Consider the following 19,890-nt stretch of genomic DNA (forward strand, 5'->3'; position numbering starts at 1 on the left):
CAAGCCTTTTTGGTGCCTGGGGAAGAAAACGCATGACTCCACGGTCAGGAAAATGCTGCCCAGGAACCAAAATGTTTTTTGAAGCCAAATTTTTTTTTTGAAACCAAATGCAAAAACAGACACCAGGATGAGTTTCGGGGGGAAATTCCATGTCTAAAAATGGTGTTGTTTCCACTTTTTAAAAATCGAGCCTTTTTGGTGCCTGGGGAAGAAAACGCATGACTCCGCGGTCAGGAAAATGCTGCCCAGGAACCAAAATGTTTTTTGAAGCCAATTTTTTTTTTTGAAACCAAATGCAAAAACGGACACCAGGATGAGTTTCGGGATGAAATTCCATGTCTAAAAATGGTGTTGCTTCTACTTTTTAAAAATCGAGCCTTTTTGGTGCCTGGGGAAGAAAACGCATGACTCCGCAATCAGGAAAATGCTGCCCCGGAACCAAAATGTTTTTTGAAGCTAATTTTTTTTTTTAAACCAAATGCAAAAACAGACACCAGGATGAGTTTCGGGGTGAAATTCCATGTCTAAAAATGGTGTTGTTTCCACTTTTTAAAAATCGAGCCTTTTTGGTGCCTGGGGAAGAAAACGCATGACTCCGCAGTCAGGAAAATGCTGCCCTGGAACCAAAATGTTTTTTGAAGCCAATTTTTTTTTTGAAACCAAATGCAAAAACAGACACCAGGATGAGTTTCGGGGTGAAATTCCATGTCTAAAAATGGTGTTGCTTCTACTTTTTAAAAATCGAGCCTTTTTGGTGCCTGGGGAAGAAAACGCATGACTCCGCGGTCAGGAAAATGCTGCCCAGGAACCAAAATGTTTTTTGAAGCCAAATTTTTTTTTTGAAACCAAATGCAAAAACAGACACCAGGATGAGTTTCGGGGTGAAATTCCATGTCTAAAAATGGTGTTGTTTCCACTTTTTAAAAATCGAGCCTTTTTGGTGCCTGGGGAAGAAAACGCATGACTCCGCGGTCAGGAAAATGCTGCCCAGGAACCAAAATGTTTTTTGAAGCCAATTTTTTTTTTTGAAACCAAATTCAAAAACAGACACCAGGATGAGTTTTGGGGTGAAATTCCATGTCTAAAAATGGTGTTGTTTCCACTTTTTAAAAATCGAGCCTTTTTGGTGCCTGGGGAAGAAAACGCATGACTCCGCGGTCAGGAAAATGCTGCCCAGGAACCAAAATGTTTTTTGAAGCCAAATTTTTTTTTTGAAACCAAATGCAAAAACAGACACCAGGATGAGTTTCGGGGGGAAATTCCATGTCTAAAAATGGTGTTGTTTCCACTTTTTAAAAATCAAGCCTTTTTGGTGCCTGGGGAAGAAAACGCATGACTCCACGGTCAGGAAAATGCTGCCCAGGAACCAAAATGTTTTTTGAAGCCAATGTTTTTTTTTGAAACCAAATGCAAAAACAGACACCAGGATGTGTTTCGGGGTGAAATTCCATGTCTAAAAATGGTGTTGCTTCTACTTTTTAAAAATCGAGCCTTTTTGGTGCCTGGGGAAGAAAACGCATGACTCCGCAATCAGGAAAATGCTGCCCCGGAACCAAAATGTTTTTTGAAGCTAATTTTTTTTTTTAAACCAAATGCAAAAACAGACACCAGGATGAGTTTCGGGGTGAAATTCCATGTCTAAAAATGGTGTTGTTTCCACTTTTTAAAAATCGAGCCTTTTTGGTGCCTGGGGAAGAAAACGCATGACTCCGCAGTCAGGAAAATGCTGCCCTGGAACCAAAATGTTTTTTGAAGCCAATTTTTTTTTTGAAACCAAATGCAAAAACAGACACCAGGATGAGTTTCGGGGTGAAATTCCATGTCTAAAAATGGTGTTGCTTCTACTTTTTAAAAATCGAGCCTTTTTGGTGCCTGGGGAAGAAAACGCATGACTCCGCGGTCAGGAAAATGCTGCCCAGGAACCAAAATGTTTTTTGAAGCCAAATTTTTTTTTTGAAACCAAATGCAAAAACAGACACCAGGATGAGTTTCGGGGTGAAATTCCATGTCTAAAAATGGTGTTGTTTCCACTTTTTAAAAATCGAGCCTTTTTGGTGCCTGGGGAAGAAAACGCATGACTCCGCGGTCAGGAAAATGCTGCCCAGGAACCAAAATGTTTTTTGAAGCCAATTTTTTTTTTTGAAACCAAATTCAAAAACAGACACCAGGATGAGTTTTGGGGTGAAATTCCATGTCTAAAAATGGTGTTGTTTCCACTTTTTAAAAATCGAGCCTTTTTGGTGCCTGGGGAAGAAAACGCATGACTCCGCGGTCAGGAAAATGCTGCCCAGGAACCAAAATGTTTTTTGAAGCCAAATTTTTTTTTTGAAACCAAATGCAAAAACAGACACCAGGATGAGTTTCGGGGGGAAATTCCATGTCTAAAAATGGTGTTGTTTCCACTTTTTAAAAATCAAGCCTTTTTGGTGCCTGGGGAAGAAAACGCATGACTCCACGGTCAGGAAAATGCTGCCCAGGAACCAAAATGTTTTTTGAAGCCAATGTTTTTTTTTGAAACCAAATGCAAAAACAGACACCAGGATGTGTTTCGGGGTGAAATTCCATGTCTAAAAATGGTGTTGTTTCCACTTTTTAAAAATCGAGCCTTTTTGGTGCCTGGGGAAGAAAACGCATGACTCCGCGGTCAGGAAAATGCTGCCCAGGAACCAAAATGTTTTTTGAAGCCAATGTTTTTTTTTGAAACCAAATGCAAAAACAGACACCAGGATGAGTTTCGGGGTGAAATTCCATGTCTAAAAATGGTGTTGCTTCTACTTTTTAAAAATCGAGCCTTTTTGGTGCCTGGGGAAGAAAACGCATGATTCCGCGGTCAGGAAAATGCTGCCCAGGAACCAAAATGTTTTTTGAAGCCAAATTTTTTTTTTGAAACCAAATGCAAAAACAGACACCAGGATGAGTTTCGGGGTGAAATTCCATGTCTAAAAATGGTGTTGTTTCCACTTTTTAAAAATCAAGCCTTTTTGGTGCCTGGGGAAGAAAACGCATGACTCCGCGGTCAGGAAAATGCTGCCCCGGAACCAAAATGTTTTTTGAAGCCAATTTTTTTTTTTTAAACCAAATTCAAAAACAGACACCAGGATGAGTTTCGGGGTGAAATTCCATGTCTAAAAATGGTGTTGTTTCCACTTTTTAAAAATCGAGCCTTTTTGGTGCCTGGGGAAGAAAACGCATGACTCCGCAGTCAAGAAAATACTGCCCCGGAACCAAAATGTTTTTTGAAGCCAAATTTTTTTTTTGAAACCAAATGCAAAAACAGACACCAGGATGAGTTTTGGGGTGAAATTCCATGTCTAAAAATGGTGTTGTTTCCACTTTTTAAAAATCGAGCCTTTTTGGTGCCTGGGGAAGAAAACGCATGACTCCGCAGTCAAGAAAATGCTGCCCAGGAACCAAAACGTTTTTTGAAGCCAATTTTTTTTTTTGAAACCAAATGCAAAAACAGACACCAGGATGAGTTTCGGGGTGAAATTCCATGTCTAAAAATGGTGTTGTTTCCACTTTTTAAAAATCAAGCCTTTTTGGTGCCTGGAGAAGAAAACGCATGACTCCACGGTCAGGAAAATGCTGCCCAGGAACCAAAATGTTTTTTGAAGCCAAATTTTTTTTTTGAAACCAAATGCAAAAACAGACACCAGGATGAGTTTCGGGGTGAAATTTCATGTCTAAAAATGGTGTTGTTTCCACTTTTTAAAAATCGAGCCTTTTTGGTGCCTGGGGAAGAAAACGCATGACTCCGCGGTCAGGAAAATGCTGCCCAGGAACCAAAATGTTTTTTGAAGCCAATTTTTTTTTTTTAAACCAAATTCAAAAACAGACACCAGGATGAGTTTTGGGGTGAAATTCCATGTCTAAAAATGGTGTTGTTTCCACTTTTTAAAAATCGAGCCTTTTTGGTGCCTGGGGAAGAAAACGCATGACTCCGCGGTCAGGAAAATGCTGCCCAGGAACCAAAATGTTTTTTGAAGCCAAATTTTTTTTTTGAAACCAAATGCAAAAACAGACACCAGGATGAGTTTCGGGGGGAAATTCCATGTCTAAAAATGGTGTTGTTTCCACTTTTTAAAAATCAAGCCTTTTTGGTGCCTTGGGAAGAAAATGCATGACTCCGCGGTCAGGAAAATGCTGCCCAGGAACCAAAATGTTTTTTGAAGCCAATTTTTTTTTTTGAAACCAAATGCAAAAACAGACACCAGGATGAGTTTCGGGGTGAAATTCCATGTCTAAAAATGGTGTTGTTTCCACTTTTTAAAAATCAAGCCTTTTTGGTGCCTGGGGAAGAAAACGCATGACTCCACGGTCAGGAAAATGCTGCCCAGGAACCAAAATGTTTTTTGAAGCCAATGTTTTTTTTTGAAACCAAATGCAAAAACAGACACCAGGATGAGTTTCGGGGTGAAATTCCATGTCTAAAAATGGTGTTGTTTCCACTTTTTAAAAATCAAGCCTTTTTGGTGCCTGGGGAAGAAAACGCATGACTCCACGGTCAGGAAAATGCTGCCCAGGAACCAAAATGTTTTTTGAAGCCAATTTTTTTTTTTGAAACCAAATGCAAAAACAGACACGAGGATGAGTTTCGGGGTGAAATTCCATGTCTAAAAATGGTGTTGCTTCTACTTTTTAAAAATCGAGCCATTTTGGTGCCTGGGGAAGAAAACGCATGATTCCGCGGTCAGGAAAATGCTGCCCAGGAACCAAAATGTTTTTTGAAGCCAAATTTTTTTTTGAAACCAAATGCAAAAACAGACACCAGGATGAGTTTCGGGGTGAAATTCCATGTCTAAAAATGGTGTTGTTTCCACTTTTTAAAAATCGAGCCTTTTTGGTGCCTGGGGAAGAAAACGCATGACTCCGCGGTCAGGAAAATGCTGCCCCGGAATCAAAATGTTTTTTGAAGCCAAATTTTTTTTTTTAAACCAAATGCAAAAACAGACACCAGGATGAGTTTCGGGGTGAAATTCCATGTCTAAAAATGGTGTTGTTTCCACTTTTTAAAAATCAAGCCTTTTTGGTGCCTGGGGAAGAAAACGCATGACTCCGCGGTCAGGAAAATGCTGCCCAGGAACCAAAATGTTTTTTGAAGCCAATTTTTTTTTTTGAAACCAAATGCAAAAACAGACACCAGGATGAGTTTCGGGGTGAAATTCCATGTCTAAAAATGGTGTTGCTTCTACTTTTTAAAAATCGAGCCTTTTTGGTGCCTGGGGAAGAAAACGCATGACTCCGCAATCAGGAAAATGCTGCCCCGGAACCAAAATGTTTTTTGAAGCTAATTTTTTTTTTTAAACCAAATGCAAAAACAGACACCAGGATGAGTTTCGGGGTGAAATTCCATGTCTAAAAATGGTGTTGTTTCCACTTTTTAAAAATCAAGCCTTTTTGGTGCCTGGGGAAGAAAACGCATGACTCCGCGGTCAGGAAAATGCTGCCCAGGAACCAAAATGTTTTTTGAAGCCAAATTTTTTTTTTGAAACCAAATGCAAAAACAGACACCAGGATGAGTTTCGCGGGGAAATTCCATGTCTAAAAATGGTGTTGTTTCCACTTTTTAAAAATCAAGCCTTTTTGGTGCCTGGGGAAGAAAACGCATGACTCCGCGGTCAGGAAAATGCTGCCCAGGAACCAAAACGTTTTTTGAAGCCAATTTTTTTTTTTTAAACCAAATTCAAAAACAGACACCAGGATGAGTTTCGGGGTGAAATTCCATGTCTAAAAATGGTGTTGTTTCCACTTTTTAAAAATCGAGCCTTTTTGGTGCCTGGGGAAGAAAACGCATGACTCCGCGGTCAGGAAAATGCTGCCCAGGAACCAAAATGTTTTTTGAAGCCAATTTTTTTTTTTGAAACCAAATGCAAAAACAGACACCAGGATGAGTTTCGGGGTGAAATTCCATGTCTAAAAATGGTGTTGCTTCTACTTTTTAAAAATCGAGCCTTTTTGGTGCCTGGGGAAGAAAACGCATGACTCCGCAATCAGGAAAATGCTGCCCCGGAACCAAAATGTTTTTTGAAGCTAATTTTTTTTTTTATACCAAATGCAAAAACAGACACCAGGATGAGTTTCGGGGTGAAATTCCATGTCTAAAAATGGTGTTGTTTCCACTTTTTAAAAATCAAGCCTTTTTGGTGCCTGGGGAAGAAAACGCATGACTCCGCGGTCAGGAAAATGCTGCCCAGGAACCAAAATGTTTTTTGAAGCCAAATTTTTTTTTTGAAACCAAATGCAAAAACAGACACCAGGATGAGTTTCGGGGTGAAATTCCATGTCTAAAAATGGTGTTGTTTCCATTTTTTAAAAATCGAGCCTTTTTGGTGCCTGGGGAAGAAAACGCATGACTCCGCGGTCAGGAAAATGCTGCCCAGGAACCAAAACGTTTTTTGAAGCCAATTTTTTTTTTTTAAACCAAATTCAAAAACAGACACCAGGATGAGTTTCGGGGTGAAATTCCATGTCTAAAAATGGTGTTGTTTCCACTTTTTAAAAATCGAGCCTTTTTGGTGCCTGGGGAAGAAAACGCATGACTCCGCAGTCAGGAAAATGCTGCCCCGGAACCAAAATGTTTTTTGAAGCCAATTTTTTTTTTGAAACCAAATGCAAAAACAGACACCAGGATGAGTTTCGGGGTGAAATTCCATGTCTAAAAATGGTGTTGCTTCTACTTTTTAAAAATCGAGCCTTTTTGGTGCCTGGGGAAGAAAACGCATGACTCCGCGGTCAGGAAAATGCTGCCCAGGAACCAAAATGTTTTTTGAAGCCAATTTTTTTTTTTGAAACCAAATGCAAAAACAGACACCAGGATGAGTTTCGGGGTGAAATTCCATGTCTAAAAATGGTGTTGTTTCCACTTTTTAAAAATCGAGCCTTTTTGGTGCCTGGGGAAGAAAACGCATGACTCCGCGGTCAGGAAAATGCTGCCCAGGAACCAAAATGTTTTTTGAAGCCAAATTTTTTTTTTGAAACCAAATGCAAAAACAGACACCAGGATGAGTTTCGGGGGGAAATTCCATGTCTAAAAATGGTGTTGTTTCCACTTTTTAAAAATCAAGCCTTTTTGGTGCCTGGGGAAGAAAATGCATGACTCCGCGGTCAGGAAAATGCTGCCCAGGAACCAAAATGTTTTTTGAAGCCAATTTTTTTTTTTGAAACCAAATGCAAAAACAAACAGCAGGATGAGTTTCGGGGTGAAATTCCATGTCTAAAAATGGTGTTGTTTCCACTTTTTAAAAATCAAGCCTTTTTGGTGCCTGGGGAAGAAAACGCATGACTCCACGGTCAGGAAAATGCTGCCCAGGAACCAAAATGTTTTTTGAAGCCAATGTTTTTTTTTGAAACCAAATGCAAAAACAGACACCAGGATGAGTTTCGGGGTGAAATTCCATGTCTAAAAATGGTGTTGTTTCCACTTTTTAAAAATCAAGCCTTTTTGGTGCCTGGGGAAGAAAACGCATGACTCCGCGGTCAGGAAAATGCTGCCCAGGAACCAAAATGTTTTTTGAAGCCAAATTTTTTTTTTGAAACCAAATGCAAAAACAGACACCAGGATGAGTTTCGGGGTGAAATTCCATGTCTAAAAATGGTGTTGTTTCCATTTTTTAAAAATCGAGCCTTTTTGGTGCCTGGGGAAGAAAACGCATGACTCCGCGGTCAGGAAAATGCTGCCCAGGAACCAAAACGTTTTTTGAAGCCAATTTTTTTTTTTTAAACCAAATTCAAAAACAGACACCAGGATGAGTTTCGGGGTGAAATTCCATGTCTAAAAATGGTGTTGTTTCCACTTTTTAAAAATCGAGCCTTTTTGGTGCCTGGGGAAGAAAACGCATGACTCCGCAGTCAGGAAAATGCTGCCCCGGAACCAAAATGTTTTTTGAAGCCAATTTTTTTTTTGAAACCAAATGCAAAAACAGACACCAGGATGAGTTTCGGGGTGAAATTCCATGTCTAAAAATGGTGTTGCTTCTACTTTTTAAAAATCGAGCCTTTTTGGTGCCTGGGGAAGAAAACGCATGACTCCGCGGTCAGGAAAATGCTGCCCAGGAACCAAAATGTTTTTTGAAGCCAAATTTTTTTTTTGAAACCAAATGCAAAAACAGACACCAGCATGAGTTTCGGGGTGAAATTCCATGTCTAAAAATGGTGTTGTTTCCACTTTTTAAAAATCGAGCCTTTTTGGTGCCTGGGGAAGAAAACGCATGACTCCGCGGTCAGGAAAATGCTGCCCAGGAACCAAAATGTTTTTTGAAGCCAAATTTTTTTTTTGAAACCAAATGCAAAAACAGACACCAGGATGAGTTTCGGGGGGAAATTCCATGTCTAAAAATGGTGTTGTTTCCACTTTTTAAAAATCAAGCCTTTTTGGTGCCTGGGGAAGAAAATGCATGACTCCGCGGTCAGGAAAATGCTGCCCAGGAACCAAAATGTTTTTTGAAGCCAATTTTTTTTTTTGAAACCAAATGCAAAAACAAACACCAGGATGAGTTTCGGGGTGAAATTCCATGTCTAAAAATGGTGTTGTTTCCACTTTTTAAAAATCAAGCCTTTTTGGTGCCTGGGGAAGAAAACGCATGACTCCACGGTCAGGAAAATGCTGCCCAGGAACCAAAATGTTTTTTGAAGCCAATGGTTTTTTTTGAAACCAAATGCAAAAACAGACACCAGGATGAGTTTCGGGGTGAAATTCCATGTCTAAAAATGGTGTTGTTTCCACTTTTTAAAAATCAAGCCTTTTTGGTGCCTGGGGAAGAAAACGCATGACTCCACGGTCAGGAAAATGCTGCCCAGGAACCAACATGTTTTTTGAAGCCAATGTTTTTTTTTGAAACCAAATGCAAAAACAGACACCAGGATGAGTTTCGGGGTGAAATTCCATGTCTAAAAATGGTGTTGTTTCCACTTTTTAAAAATCAAGCCTTTTTGGTGCCTGGGGAAGAAAACGCATGACTCCGCGGTCAGGAAAATGCTGCCCAGGAACCAAAATGTTTTTTGAAGCCAAATTTTTTTTTTGAAACCAAATGCAAAAACAGACACCAGGATGAGTTTCGCGGGGAAATTCCATGTCTAAAAATGGTGTTGTTTCCACTTTTTAAAAATCAAGCCTTTTTGGTGCCTGGGGAAGAAAACGCATGACTCCACGGTCAGGAAAATGCTGCCCAGGAACCAAAATGTTTTTTGAAGCCAAATTTTTTTTTTGAAACCAAATGCAAAAACAGACACCAGGATGAGTTTCGGGGTGAAATTCCATGTCTAAAAATGGTGTTGTTTCCACTTTTTAAAAATCGAGCCTTTTTGGTGCCTGGGGAAGAAAACGCATGACTCCGCGGTCAGGAAAATGCTGCCCAGGAACCAAAACGTTTTTTGAAGCCAATTTTTTTTTTTTAAACCAAATTCAAAAACAGACACCAGGATGAGTTTCGGGGTGAAATTCCATGTCTAAAAATGGTGTTGTTTCCACTTTTTAAAAATCGAGCCTTTTTGGTGCCTGGGGAAGAAAACGCATGACTCCGCAGTCAGGAAAATGCTGCCCCGGAACCAAAATGTTTTTTGAAGCCAATTTTTTTTTTGAAACCAAATGCAAAAACAGACACCAGGATGAGTTTCGGGGTGAAATTCCATGTCTAAAAATGGTGTTGCTTCTACTTTTTAAAAATCGAGCCTTTTTGGTGCCTGGGGAAGAAAACGCATGACTCCGCGGTCAGGAAAATGCTGCCCAGGAACCAAAATGTTTTTTGAAGCCAAATTTTTTTTTTGAAACCAAATGCAAAAACAGACACCAGCATGAGTTTCGGGGTGAAATTCCATGTCTAAAAATGGTGTTGTTTCCACTTTTTAAAAATCGAGCCTTTTTGGTGCCTGGGGAAGAAAACGCATGACTCCGCGGTCAGGAAAATGCTGCCCAGGAACCAAAATGTTTTTTGAAGCCAAATTTTTTTTTTGAAACCAAATGCAAAAACAGACACCAGGATGAGTTTCGGGGGGAAATTCCATGTCTAAAAATGGTGTTGTTTCCACTTTTTAAAAATCAAGCCTTTTTGGTGCCTGGGGAAGAAAATGCATGACTCCGCGGTCAGGAAAATGCTGCCCAGGAACCAAAATGTTTTTTGAAGCCAATTTTTTTTTTTGAAACCAAATGCAAAAACAAACACCAGGATGAGTTTCGGGGTGAAATTCCATGTCTAAAAATGGTGTTGTTTCCACTTTTTAAAAATCAAGCCTTTTTGGTGCCTGGGGAAGAAAACGCATGACTCCACGGTCAGGAAAATGCTGCCCAGGAACCAAAATGTTTTTTGAAGCCAATGGTTTTTTTTGAAACCAAATGCAAAAACAGACACCAGGATGAGTTTCGGGGTGAAATTCCATGTCTAAAAATGGTGTTGTTTCCACTTTTTAAAAATCAAGCCTTTTTGGTGCCTGGGGAAGAAAACGCATGACTCCACGGTCAGGAAAATGCTGCCCAGGAACCAACATGTTTTTTGAAGCCAATGTTTTTTTTTGAAACCAAATGCAAAAACAGACACCAGGATGAGTTTCGGGGTGAAATTCCATGTCTAAAAATGGTGTTGTTTCCACTTTTTAAAAATCAAGCCTTTTTGGTGCCTGGGGAAGAAAACGCATGACTCCGCGGTCAGGAAAATGCTGCCCAGGAACCAAAATGTTTTTTGAAGCCAAATTTTTTTTTTGAAACCAAATGCAAAAACAGACACCAGGATGAGTTTCGCGGGGAAATTCCATGTCTAAAAATGGTGTTGTTTCCACTTTTTAAAAATCAAGCCTTTTTGGTGCCTGGGGAAGAAAACGCATGACTCCACGGTCAGGAAAATGCTGCCCAGGAACCAAAATGTTTTTTGAAGCCAAATTTTTTTTTTGAAACCAAATGCAAAAACAGACACCAGGATGAGTTTCGGGGTGAAATTCCATGTCTAAAAATGGTGTTGTTTCCACTTTTTAAAAATCGAGCCTTTTTGGTGCCTGGGGAAGAAAACGCATGACTCCGCGGTCAGGAAAATGCTGCCCAGGAACCAAAACGTTTTTTGAAGCCAATTTTTTTTTTTTAAACCAAATTCAAAAACAGACACCAGGATGAGTTTCGGGGTGAAATTCCATGTCTAAAAATGGTGTTGTTTCCACTTTTTAAAAATCGAGCCTTTTTGGTGCCTGGGGAAGAAAACGCATGACTCCGCAGTCAGGAAAATGCTGCCCCGGAACCAAAATGTTTTTTGAAGCCAATTTTTTTTTTGAAACCAAATGCAAAAACAGACACCAGGATGAGTTTCGGGGTGAAATTCCATGTCTAAAAATGGTGTTGTTTCCACTTTTTAAAAATCAAGCCTTTTTGGTGCCTGGGGAAGAAAACGCATCACTCCGCGGTCAGGAAAATGCTGCCCAGGAACCAAAATGTTTTTTGAAGCCAATTTTTTTTTTTGAAACCAAATGCAAAAACAGACACCAGGATGAGTTTCGGGGTGAAATTCCATGTCTAAAAATGGTGTTGCTTCTACTTTTTAAAAATCGAGCCTTTTTGGTGCCTGGGGAAGAAAACGCATGACTCCGCGGTCAGGAAAATGCTGCCCAGGAACCAAAATGTTTTTTGAAGCCAAATTTTTTTTTTGAAACCAAATGCAAAAACAGACACCAGGATGAGTTTCGGGGTGAAATTCCATGTCTAAAAATGGTGTTGTTTCCACTTTTTAAAAATCAAGCCTTTTTGGTGCCTGGGGAAGAAAACGCATCACTCCGCGGTCAGGAAAATGCTGCCCAGGAACCAAAATGTTTTTTGAAGCCAATTTTTTTTTTTGAAACCAAATGCAAAAACAGACACCAGGATGAGTTTCGGGGTGAAATTCCATGTCTAAAAATGGTGTTGCTTCTACTTTTTAAAAATCGAGCCTTTTTGGTGCCTGGGGAAGAAAACGCATGACTCCGCGGTCAGGAAAATGCTGCCCAGGAACCAAAATGTTTTTTGAAGCCAAATTTTTTTTTTGAAACCAAATGCAAAAACAGACACCAGGATGAGTTTCGGGGTGAAATTCCATGTCTAAAAATGGTGTTGTTTCCACTTTTTAAAAATCAAGCCTTTTTGGTTCCTGGGGAAGAAAACGCATGACTCCACGGTCAGGAAAATGCTGCCCAGGAACCAAAATGTTTTTTGAAGCCAAATTTTTTTTTTTGAAACCAAATGCAAAAACAGACACCAGGATGAATTTCGGGGTGAAATTCCATGTCTAAAAATGGTGCTGTTTCCACTTTTTAAAAATCAAGCCTTTTTGGTGCCTGGGGAAGAAAACGCATGACTCCGCGGTCAGGAAAATGCTGCCCCGGAACCAAAATGTTTTTTGAAGCCAAATTTTTTTTTTTAAACCAAATGCAAAAACAGACACCAGGATGAGTTTCGGGGTGAAATTCCATGTCTAAAAATGGTGTTGTTTCCACTTTTTAAAAATCGAGCCTTTTTGGTGCCTGGGGAAGAAAACGCATGACTCCGCAGTCAGGAAAATGCTGCCCCGGAACCAAAATGTTTTTTGAAGCCAATTTTTTTTTTGAAACCAAATGCAAAAACAGACACCAGGATGAGTTTCGGGGTGAAATTCCATGTCTAAAAATGGTGTTGTTTCCACTTTTTAAAAATCAAGCCTTTTTGGTGCCTGGGGAAGAAAACGCATCACTCCGCGGTCAGGAAAATGCTGCCCAGGAACCAAAATGTTTTTTGAAGCCAATTTTTTTTTTTGAAACCAAATGCAAAAACAGACACCAGGATGAGTTTCGGGGTGAAATTCCATGTCTAAAAATGGTGTTGTTTCCACTTTTTAAAAATCGAGCCTTTTTGGTGCCTGGGGAAGAAAACGCATGACTCCGCGGTCAGGAAAATGCTGCCCAGGAACCAAAATGTTTTTTGAAGCCAATTTTTTTTTTTTAAACCAAATTCAAAAACAGACACCAGGATGAGTTTTGGGGTGAAATTCCATGTCTAAAAATGGTGTTGTTTCCACTTTTTAAAAATCAAGCCTTTTTGGTGCCTGGGGAAGAAAACGCATGACTCCGCGGTCAGGAAAATGCTGCCCAGGAACCAAAATGTTTTTTGAAGCCAAATTTTTTTTTTGAAACCAAATGCAAAAACAGACACCAGGATGAGTTTCGGGGGGAAATTCCATGTCTAAAAATGGTGTTGTTTCCACTTTTTAAAAATCAAGCCTTTTTGGTGCCTGGGGAAGAAAATGCATGACTCCGCGGTCAGGAAAATGCTGCCCAGGAACCAAAATGTTTTTTGAAGCCAATTTTTTTTTTTGAAACCAAATGCAAAAACAGACACCAGGATGAGTTTCGGGGTGAAATTCCATGTCTAAAAATGGTGTTGTTTCCACTTTTTAAAAATCGAGCCTTTTTGGTGCCTGAGGAAGAAAACGCATGACTCCACAGTCAGGAAAATGCTGCCCAGGAACCAAAATGTTTTTTGAAGCCAAATTTTTTTTTTGAAACCAAATGCAAAAACAGACACCAGGATGAGTTTCGGGGTGAAATTCCATGTCTAAAAATGGTGTTGTTTCCACTTTTTAAAAATCAAGCCTTTTTGGTGCCTGGGGAAGAAAACGCATGACTCCACGGTCAGGAAAATGCTGCCCCGGAACCAAAATGTTTTTTGAAGCTAATTTTTTTTTTAAACCAAATGCAAAAACAGACACCAGGATGAGTTTCGGGGTGAAATTCCATGTCTAAAAATGGTGTTGTTTCCACTTTTTAAAAATCAAGCCTTTTTGGTGCCTGGGGAAGAAAACGCATGACTCCACGGTCAGGAAAATGCTGCCCAGGAACCAAAATGTTTTTTGAAGCCAATGTTTTTTTTTGAAACCAAATGCAAAAACAGACACCAGGATGAGTTTCGGGGTGAAATTCCATGTCTAAAAATGGTGTTGTTTCCACTTTTTAAAAATCAAGCCTTTTTGGTGCCTGGGGAAGAAAACGCATGACTCCACGGTCAGGAAAATGCTGCCCAGGAACCAAAATGTTTTTTGAAGCCAATGTTTTTTTTTGAAACCAAATGCAAAAACAGACACCAGGATGAGTTTCGGGGTGAAATTCCATGTCTAAAAATGGTGTTGTTTCCACTTTTTAAAAATCGAGCCTTTTTGGTGCCTGGGGAAGAAAACGCATGACTCCGCGGTCAGGAAAATGCTGCCCAGGAACCAAAATGTTTTTTGAAGCCAAATTTTTTTTTTGAAACCAAATGCAAAAACAGACACCAGGATGAGTTTCGGGGTGAAATTCCATGTCTAAAAATGGTGTTGCTTCTACTTTTTAAAAATCGAGCCTTTTTGGTGCCTGGGGAAGAAAACGCATGACTCCGCAATCAGGAAAATGCTGCCCCGGAACCAAAATGTTTTTTGAAGCTAATTTTTTTTTTAAACCAAATGCAAAAACAGACACCAGGATGAGTTTCGGGGTGAAATTCCATGTCTAAAAATGGTGTTGTTTCCACTTTTTAAAAATCAAGCCTTTTTGGTGCCTGGGGAAGAAAACGCATGACTCCACGGTCAGGAAAATGCTGCCCAGGAACCAAAATGTTTTTTGAAGCCAAATTTTTTTTTTGAAACCAAATGCAAAAACAGACACCAGGATGAGTTTCGCGGGGAAATTCCATGTCTAAAAATGGTGTTGTTTCCACTTTTTAAAAATCAAGCCTTTTTGGTGCCTGGGGAAGAAAACGCATGACTCCACGGTCAGGAAAATGCTGCCCAGGAACCAAAATGTTTTTTGAAGCCAAATTTTTTTTTTGAAACCAAATGCAAAAACAGACACCAGGATGAGTTTCGGGGTGAAATTCCATGTCTAAAAATGGTGTTGTTTCCACTTTTTAAAAATCGAGCCTTTTTGGTGCCTGGGGAAGAAAACGCATGACTCCGCGGTCAGGAAAATGCTGCCCAGGAACCAAAACGTTTTTTGAAGCCAATTTTTTTTTTTTAAACCAAATTCAAAAACAGACACCAGGATGAGTTTCGGGGTGAAATTCCATGTCTAAAAATGGTGTTGTTTCCACTTTTTAAAAATCGAGCCTTTTTGGTGCCTGGGGAAGAAAACGCATGACTCCGCAGTCAGGAAAATGCTGCCCCGGAACCAAAATGTTTTTTGAAGCCAATTTTTTTTTTGAAACCAAATGCAAAAACAGACACCAGGATGAGTTTCGGGGTGAAATTCCATGTCTAAAAATGGTGTTGTTTCCACTTTTTAAAAATCAAGCCTTTTTGGTGCCTGGGGAAGAAAACGCATCACTCCGCGGTCAGGAAAATGCTGCCCAGGAACCAAAATGTTTTTTGAAGCCAATTTTTTTTTTTGAAACCAAATGCAAAAACAGACACCAGGATGAGTTTCGGGGTGAAATTCCATGTCTAAAAATGGTGTTGCTTCTACTTTTTAAAAATCGAGCCTTTTTGGTGCCTGGGGAAGAAAACGCATGACTCCGCGGTCAGGAAAATGCTGCCCAGGAACCAAAATGTTTTTTGAAGCCAAATTTTTTTTTTGAAACCAAATGCAAAAACAGACACCAGGATGAGTTTCGGGGTGAAATTCCATGTCTAAAAATGGTGTTGTTTCCACTTTTTAAAAATCGAGCCTTTTTGGTGCCTGGGGAAGAAAACGCATGACTCCGCGGTCAGGAAAATGCTGCCCAGGAACCAAAATGTTTTTTGAAGCCAATTTTTTTTTTTTAAACCAAATTCAAAAACAGACACCAGGATGAGTTTCGGGGTGAAATTCCATGTCTAAAAATGGTGTTGTTTCCACTTTTTAAAAATCGAGCCTTTTTGGTGCCTGGGGAAGAAAACGCATGACTCCGCGGTCAGGAAAATGCTGCCCAGGAACCAAAATGTTTTTTGAAGCCAAATTTTTTTTTTGAAACCAAATGCAAAAACAGACACCAGGATGAGTTTCGGTGGGAAATTCCATGTCTAAAAATGGTGTTGTTTCCACTTTTTAAAAATCAAGCCTTTTTGGTGCCTGGGGAAGAAAATGCATGACTCCGCGGTCAGGAAAATGCTGCCCAGGAACCAAAATGTTTTTTGAAGCCAATTTTTTTTTTTGAAACCAAATGCAAAAACAAACACCAGGATGAGTTTCGGGGTGAAATTCCATGTCTAAAAATGGTGTTGTTTCCACTTTTTAAAAATCAAGCCTCTTTGGTGCCTGGGGAAGAAAACGCATGACTCCACGGTCAGGAAAATGCTGCCCAGGAACCAAAATGTTTTTTGAAGCCAATGTTTTTTTTTGAAACCAAATGCAAAAACAGACACCAGGATGAGTTTCGGGGTGAAATTCCATGTCTAAAAATGGTGTTGTTTCCACTTTTTAAAAATCAAGCCTTTTTTGTGCCTGGGGAAGAAAACGCATGACTCCACGGTCAGGAAAATGCTGCCCAGGAACCAAAATGTTTTTTGAAGCCAATGTTTTTTTTTGAAACCAAATGCAAAAACAGACACCAGGATGAGTTTCGGGGTGAAATTCCATGTCTAAAAATGGTGTTGTTTCCACTTTTTAAAAATCAAGCCTTTTTGGTGCCTGGGGAAGAAAACGCATGACTCCGCGGTCAGGAAAATGCTGCCCAGGAACCAAAATGTTTTTTGAAGCCAAATTTTTTTTTTGAAACCAAATGCAAAAACAGACACCAGGATGAGTTTCGGGGTGAAATTCCATGTCTAAAAATGGTGTTGTTTCCACTTTTTAAAAATCGAGCCTTTTTGGTGCCTGGGGAAGAAAACGCATGACTCCGCGGTCAGGAAAATGCTGCCCAGGAACCAAAATGTTTTTTGAAGCCAAATTTTTTTTTTGAAACCAAATGCAAAAACAGACACCAGGATGAGTTTCGGGGTGAAATTTCATGTCTAAAAATGGTGTTGTTTCCACTTTTTAAAAATCGAGCCTTTTTGGTGCCTGGGGAAGAAAACGCATGACTCCGCGGTCAGGAAAATGCTGCCCAGGAACCAAAATGTTTTTTGAAGCCAATTTTTTTTTTGAAACCAAATGCAAAAACAGACACCAGGATGAGTTTTGGGGTGAAATTCCATGTCTAAAAATGGTGTTGTTTCCACTTTTTAAAAATCGAGCCTTTTTGGTGCCTGGGGAAGAAAACGCATGACTCCGCGGTCAGGAAAATGCTGCCCAGGAACCAAAATGTTTTTTGAAGCCAAATTTTTTTTTTGAAACCAAATGCAAAAACAGACACCAGGATGAGTTTCGGGGTGAAATTCCATGTCTAAAAATGGTGTTGTTTCCACTTTTTAAAAATCGAGCCTTTTTGGTGCCTGGGGAAGAAAACGCATGACTCCGCGGTCAGGAAAATGCTGCCCAGGAACCAAAATGTTTTTTGAAGCCAATTTTTTTTTTTTAAACCAAATTCAAAAACAGACACCAGGATGAGTTTTGGGGTGAAATTCCATGTCTAAAAATGGTGTTGTTTCCACTTTTTAAAAATCGAGCCTTTTTGGTGCCTGGGGAAGAAAACGCATGACTCCGCGGTCAGGAAAATGCTGCCCAGGAACCAAAATGTTTTTTGAAGCCAAATTTTTTTTTTGAAACCAAATGCAAAAACAGACACCAGGATGAGTTTCGGGGGGAAATTCCATGTCTAAAAATGGTGTTGTTTCCACTTTTTAAAAATCAAGCCTTTTTGGTGCCTGGGGAAGAAAATGCATGACTCCGCGGTCAGGAAAATGCTGCCCAGGAACCAAAATGTTTTTTGAAGCCAATTTTTTTTTTTGAAACCAAATGCAAAAACAAACACCAGGATGAGTTTCGGGGTGAAATTCCATGTCTAAAAATGGTGTTGTTTCCACTTTTTAAAAATCAAGCCTTTTTGGTGCCTGGGGAAGAAAACGCATGACTCCACGGTCAGGAAAATGCTGCCCAGGAACCAAAATGTTTTTTGAAGCCAATGTTTTTTTTTGAAACCAAATGCAAAAACAGACACCAGGATGAGTTTCGGGGTGAAATTCCATGTCTAAAAATGGTGTTGTTTCCACTTTTTAAAAATCAAGCCTTTTTGGTGCCTGGGGAAGAAAACGCATGACTCCACGGTCAGGAAAATGCTGCCCAGGAACCAAAATGTTTTTTGAAGCCAATGTTTTTTTTTGAAACCAAATGCAAAAACAGACACCAGGATGAGTTTCGGGGTGAAATTCCATGTCTAAAAATGGTGTTGTTTCCACTTTTTAAAAATCAAGCCTTTTTGGTGCCTGGGGAAGAAAACGCATGACTCCGCGGTCAGGAAAATGCTGCCCAGGAACCAAAATGTTTTTTGAAGCCAAATTTTTTTTTTGAAACCAAATGCAAAAACAGACACCAGGATGAGTTTCGGGGTGAAATTCCATGTCTAAAAATGGTGTTGTTTCCACTTTTTAAAAATCGAGCCTTTTTGGTGCCTGGGGAAGAAAACGCATGACTCCGCGGTCAGGAAAATGCTGCCCAGGAACCAAAATGTTTTTTGAAGCCAAATTTTTTTTTTGAAACCAAATGCAAAAACAGACACCAGGATGAGTTTCGGGGTGAAATTTCATGTCTAAAAATGGTGTTGTTTCCACTTTTTAAAAATCGAGCCTTTTTGGTGCCTGGGGAAGAAAACGCATGACTCCGCGGTCAGGAAAATGCTGCCCAGGAACCAAAATGTTTTTTGAAGCCAATTTTTTTTTTTTAAACCAAATTCAAAAACAGACACCAGGATGAGTTTTGGGGTGAAATTCCATGTCTAAAAATGGTGTTGTTTCCACTTTTTAAAAATCGAGCCTTTTTGGTGCCTGGGGAAGAAAACGCATGACTCCGCGGTCAGGAAAATGCTGCCCAGGAACCAAAATGTTTTTTGAAGCCAATTTTTTTTTTTAAACCAAATTCAAAAACAGACACCAGGATGAGTTTTGGGGTGAAATTCCATGTCTAAAAATGGTGTTGTTTCCACTTTTTAAAAATCGAGCCTTTTTGGTGCCTGGGGAAGAAAACGCATGACTCCGCGGTCAGGAAAATGCTGCCCAGGAACCAAAATGTTTTTTGAAGCCAAATTTTTTTTTTGAAACCAAATGCAAAAACAGACACCAGGATGAGTTTCGGGGGGAAATTCCATGTTTAAAAATGGTGTTGTTTCCACTTTTTAAAAATCAAGCCTTTTTGGTGCCTGGGGAAGAAAATGCATGACTCCGCGGTCAGGAAAATGCTGCCCAGGAACCAAAATGTTTTTTGAAGCCAATTTTTTTTTTTGAAACCAAATGCAAAAACAAACACCAGGATGAGTTTCGGGGTGAAATTCCATGTCTAAAAATGGTGTTGTTTCCACTTTTTAAAAATCGAGCCTTTTTGGTGCCTGGGGAAGAAAACGCATGACTCCACGGTCAGGAAAATGCTGCCCAGGAACCAAAATGTTTTTTGAAGCCAATGTTTTTTTTTGAAACCAAATGCAAAAACAGACACCAGGATGAGTTTCGGGGTGAAATTCCATGTCTAAAAATGGTGTTGTTTCCACTTTTTAAAAATCAAGCCTTTTTGGTGCCTGGGGAAGAAAACGCATGACTCCACGGTCAGGAAAATGCTGCCCAGGAACCAAAATGTTTTTTGAAGCCAATGTTTTTTTTTGAAACCAAATGCAAAAACAGACACCAGGATGAGTTTCGGGGTGAAATTCCATGTCTAAAAATGGTGTTGTTTCCACTTTTTAAAAATCAAGCCTTTTTGGTGCCTGGGGAAGAAAACGCATGACTCCACGGTCAGGAAAATGCTGCCCAGGAACCAAAATGTTTTTTGAAGCCAAATTTTTTTTTTGAAACCAAATGCAAAAACAGACACCAGGATGAGTTTCGGGGTGAAATTCCATGTCTAAAAATGGTGTTGTTTCCACTTTTTAAAAATCGAGCC

At 39.8% G+C, this 19,890-nt stretch overlaps 1 protein-coding gene across 1 annotated transcript in view; it reads right to left on the reverse strand.

The window, feature by feature from the left end:
* PUSL1 (pseudouridine synthase like 1) overlaps positions 1–19,890 on the reverse strand; it is a 59,048-nt gene that overhangs the window by 26,520 nt on the left and 12,638 nt on the right.

Source organism: Pituophis catenifer, unplaced genomic scaffold (assembly GCF_029215685.1).
Source record: "Pituophis catenifer annectens isolate HBS135680 unplaced genomic scaffold, rPitCat1.0.hap2 SCAF_18, whole genome shotgun sequence".
Taxonomy (NCBI): Eukaryota; Metazoa; Chordata; class Lepidosauria; order Squamata; family Colubridae; genus Pituophis; species Pituophis catenifer.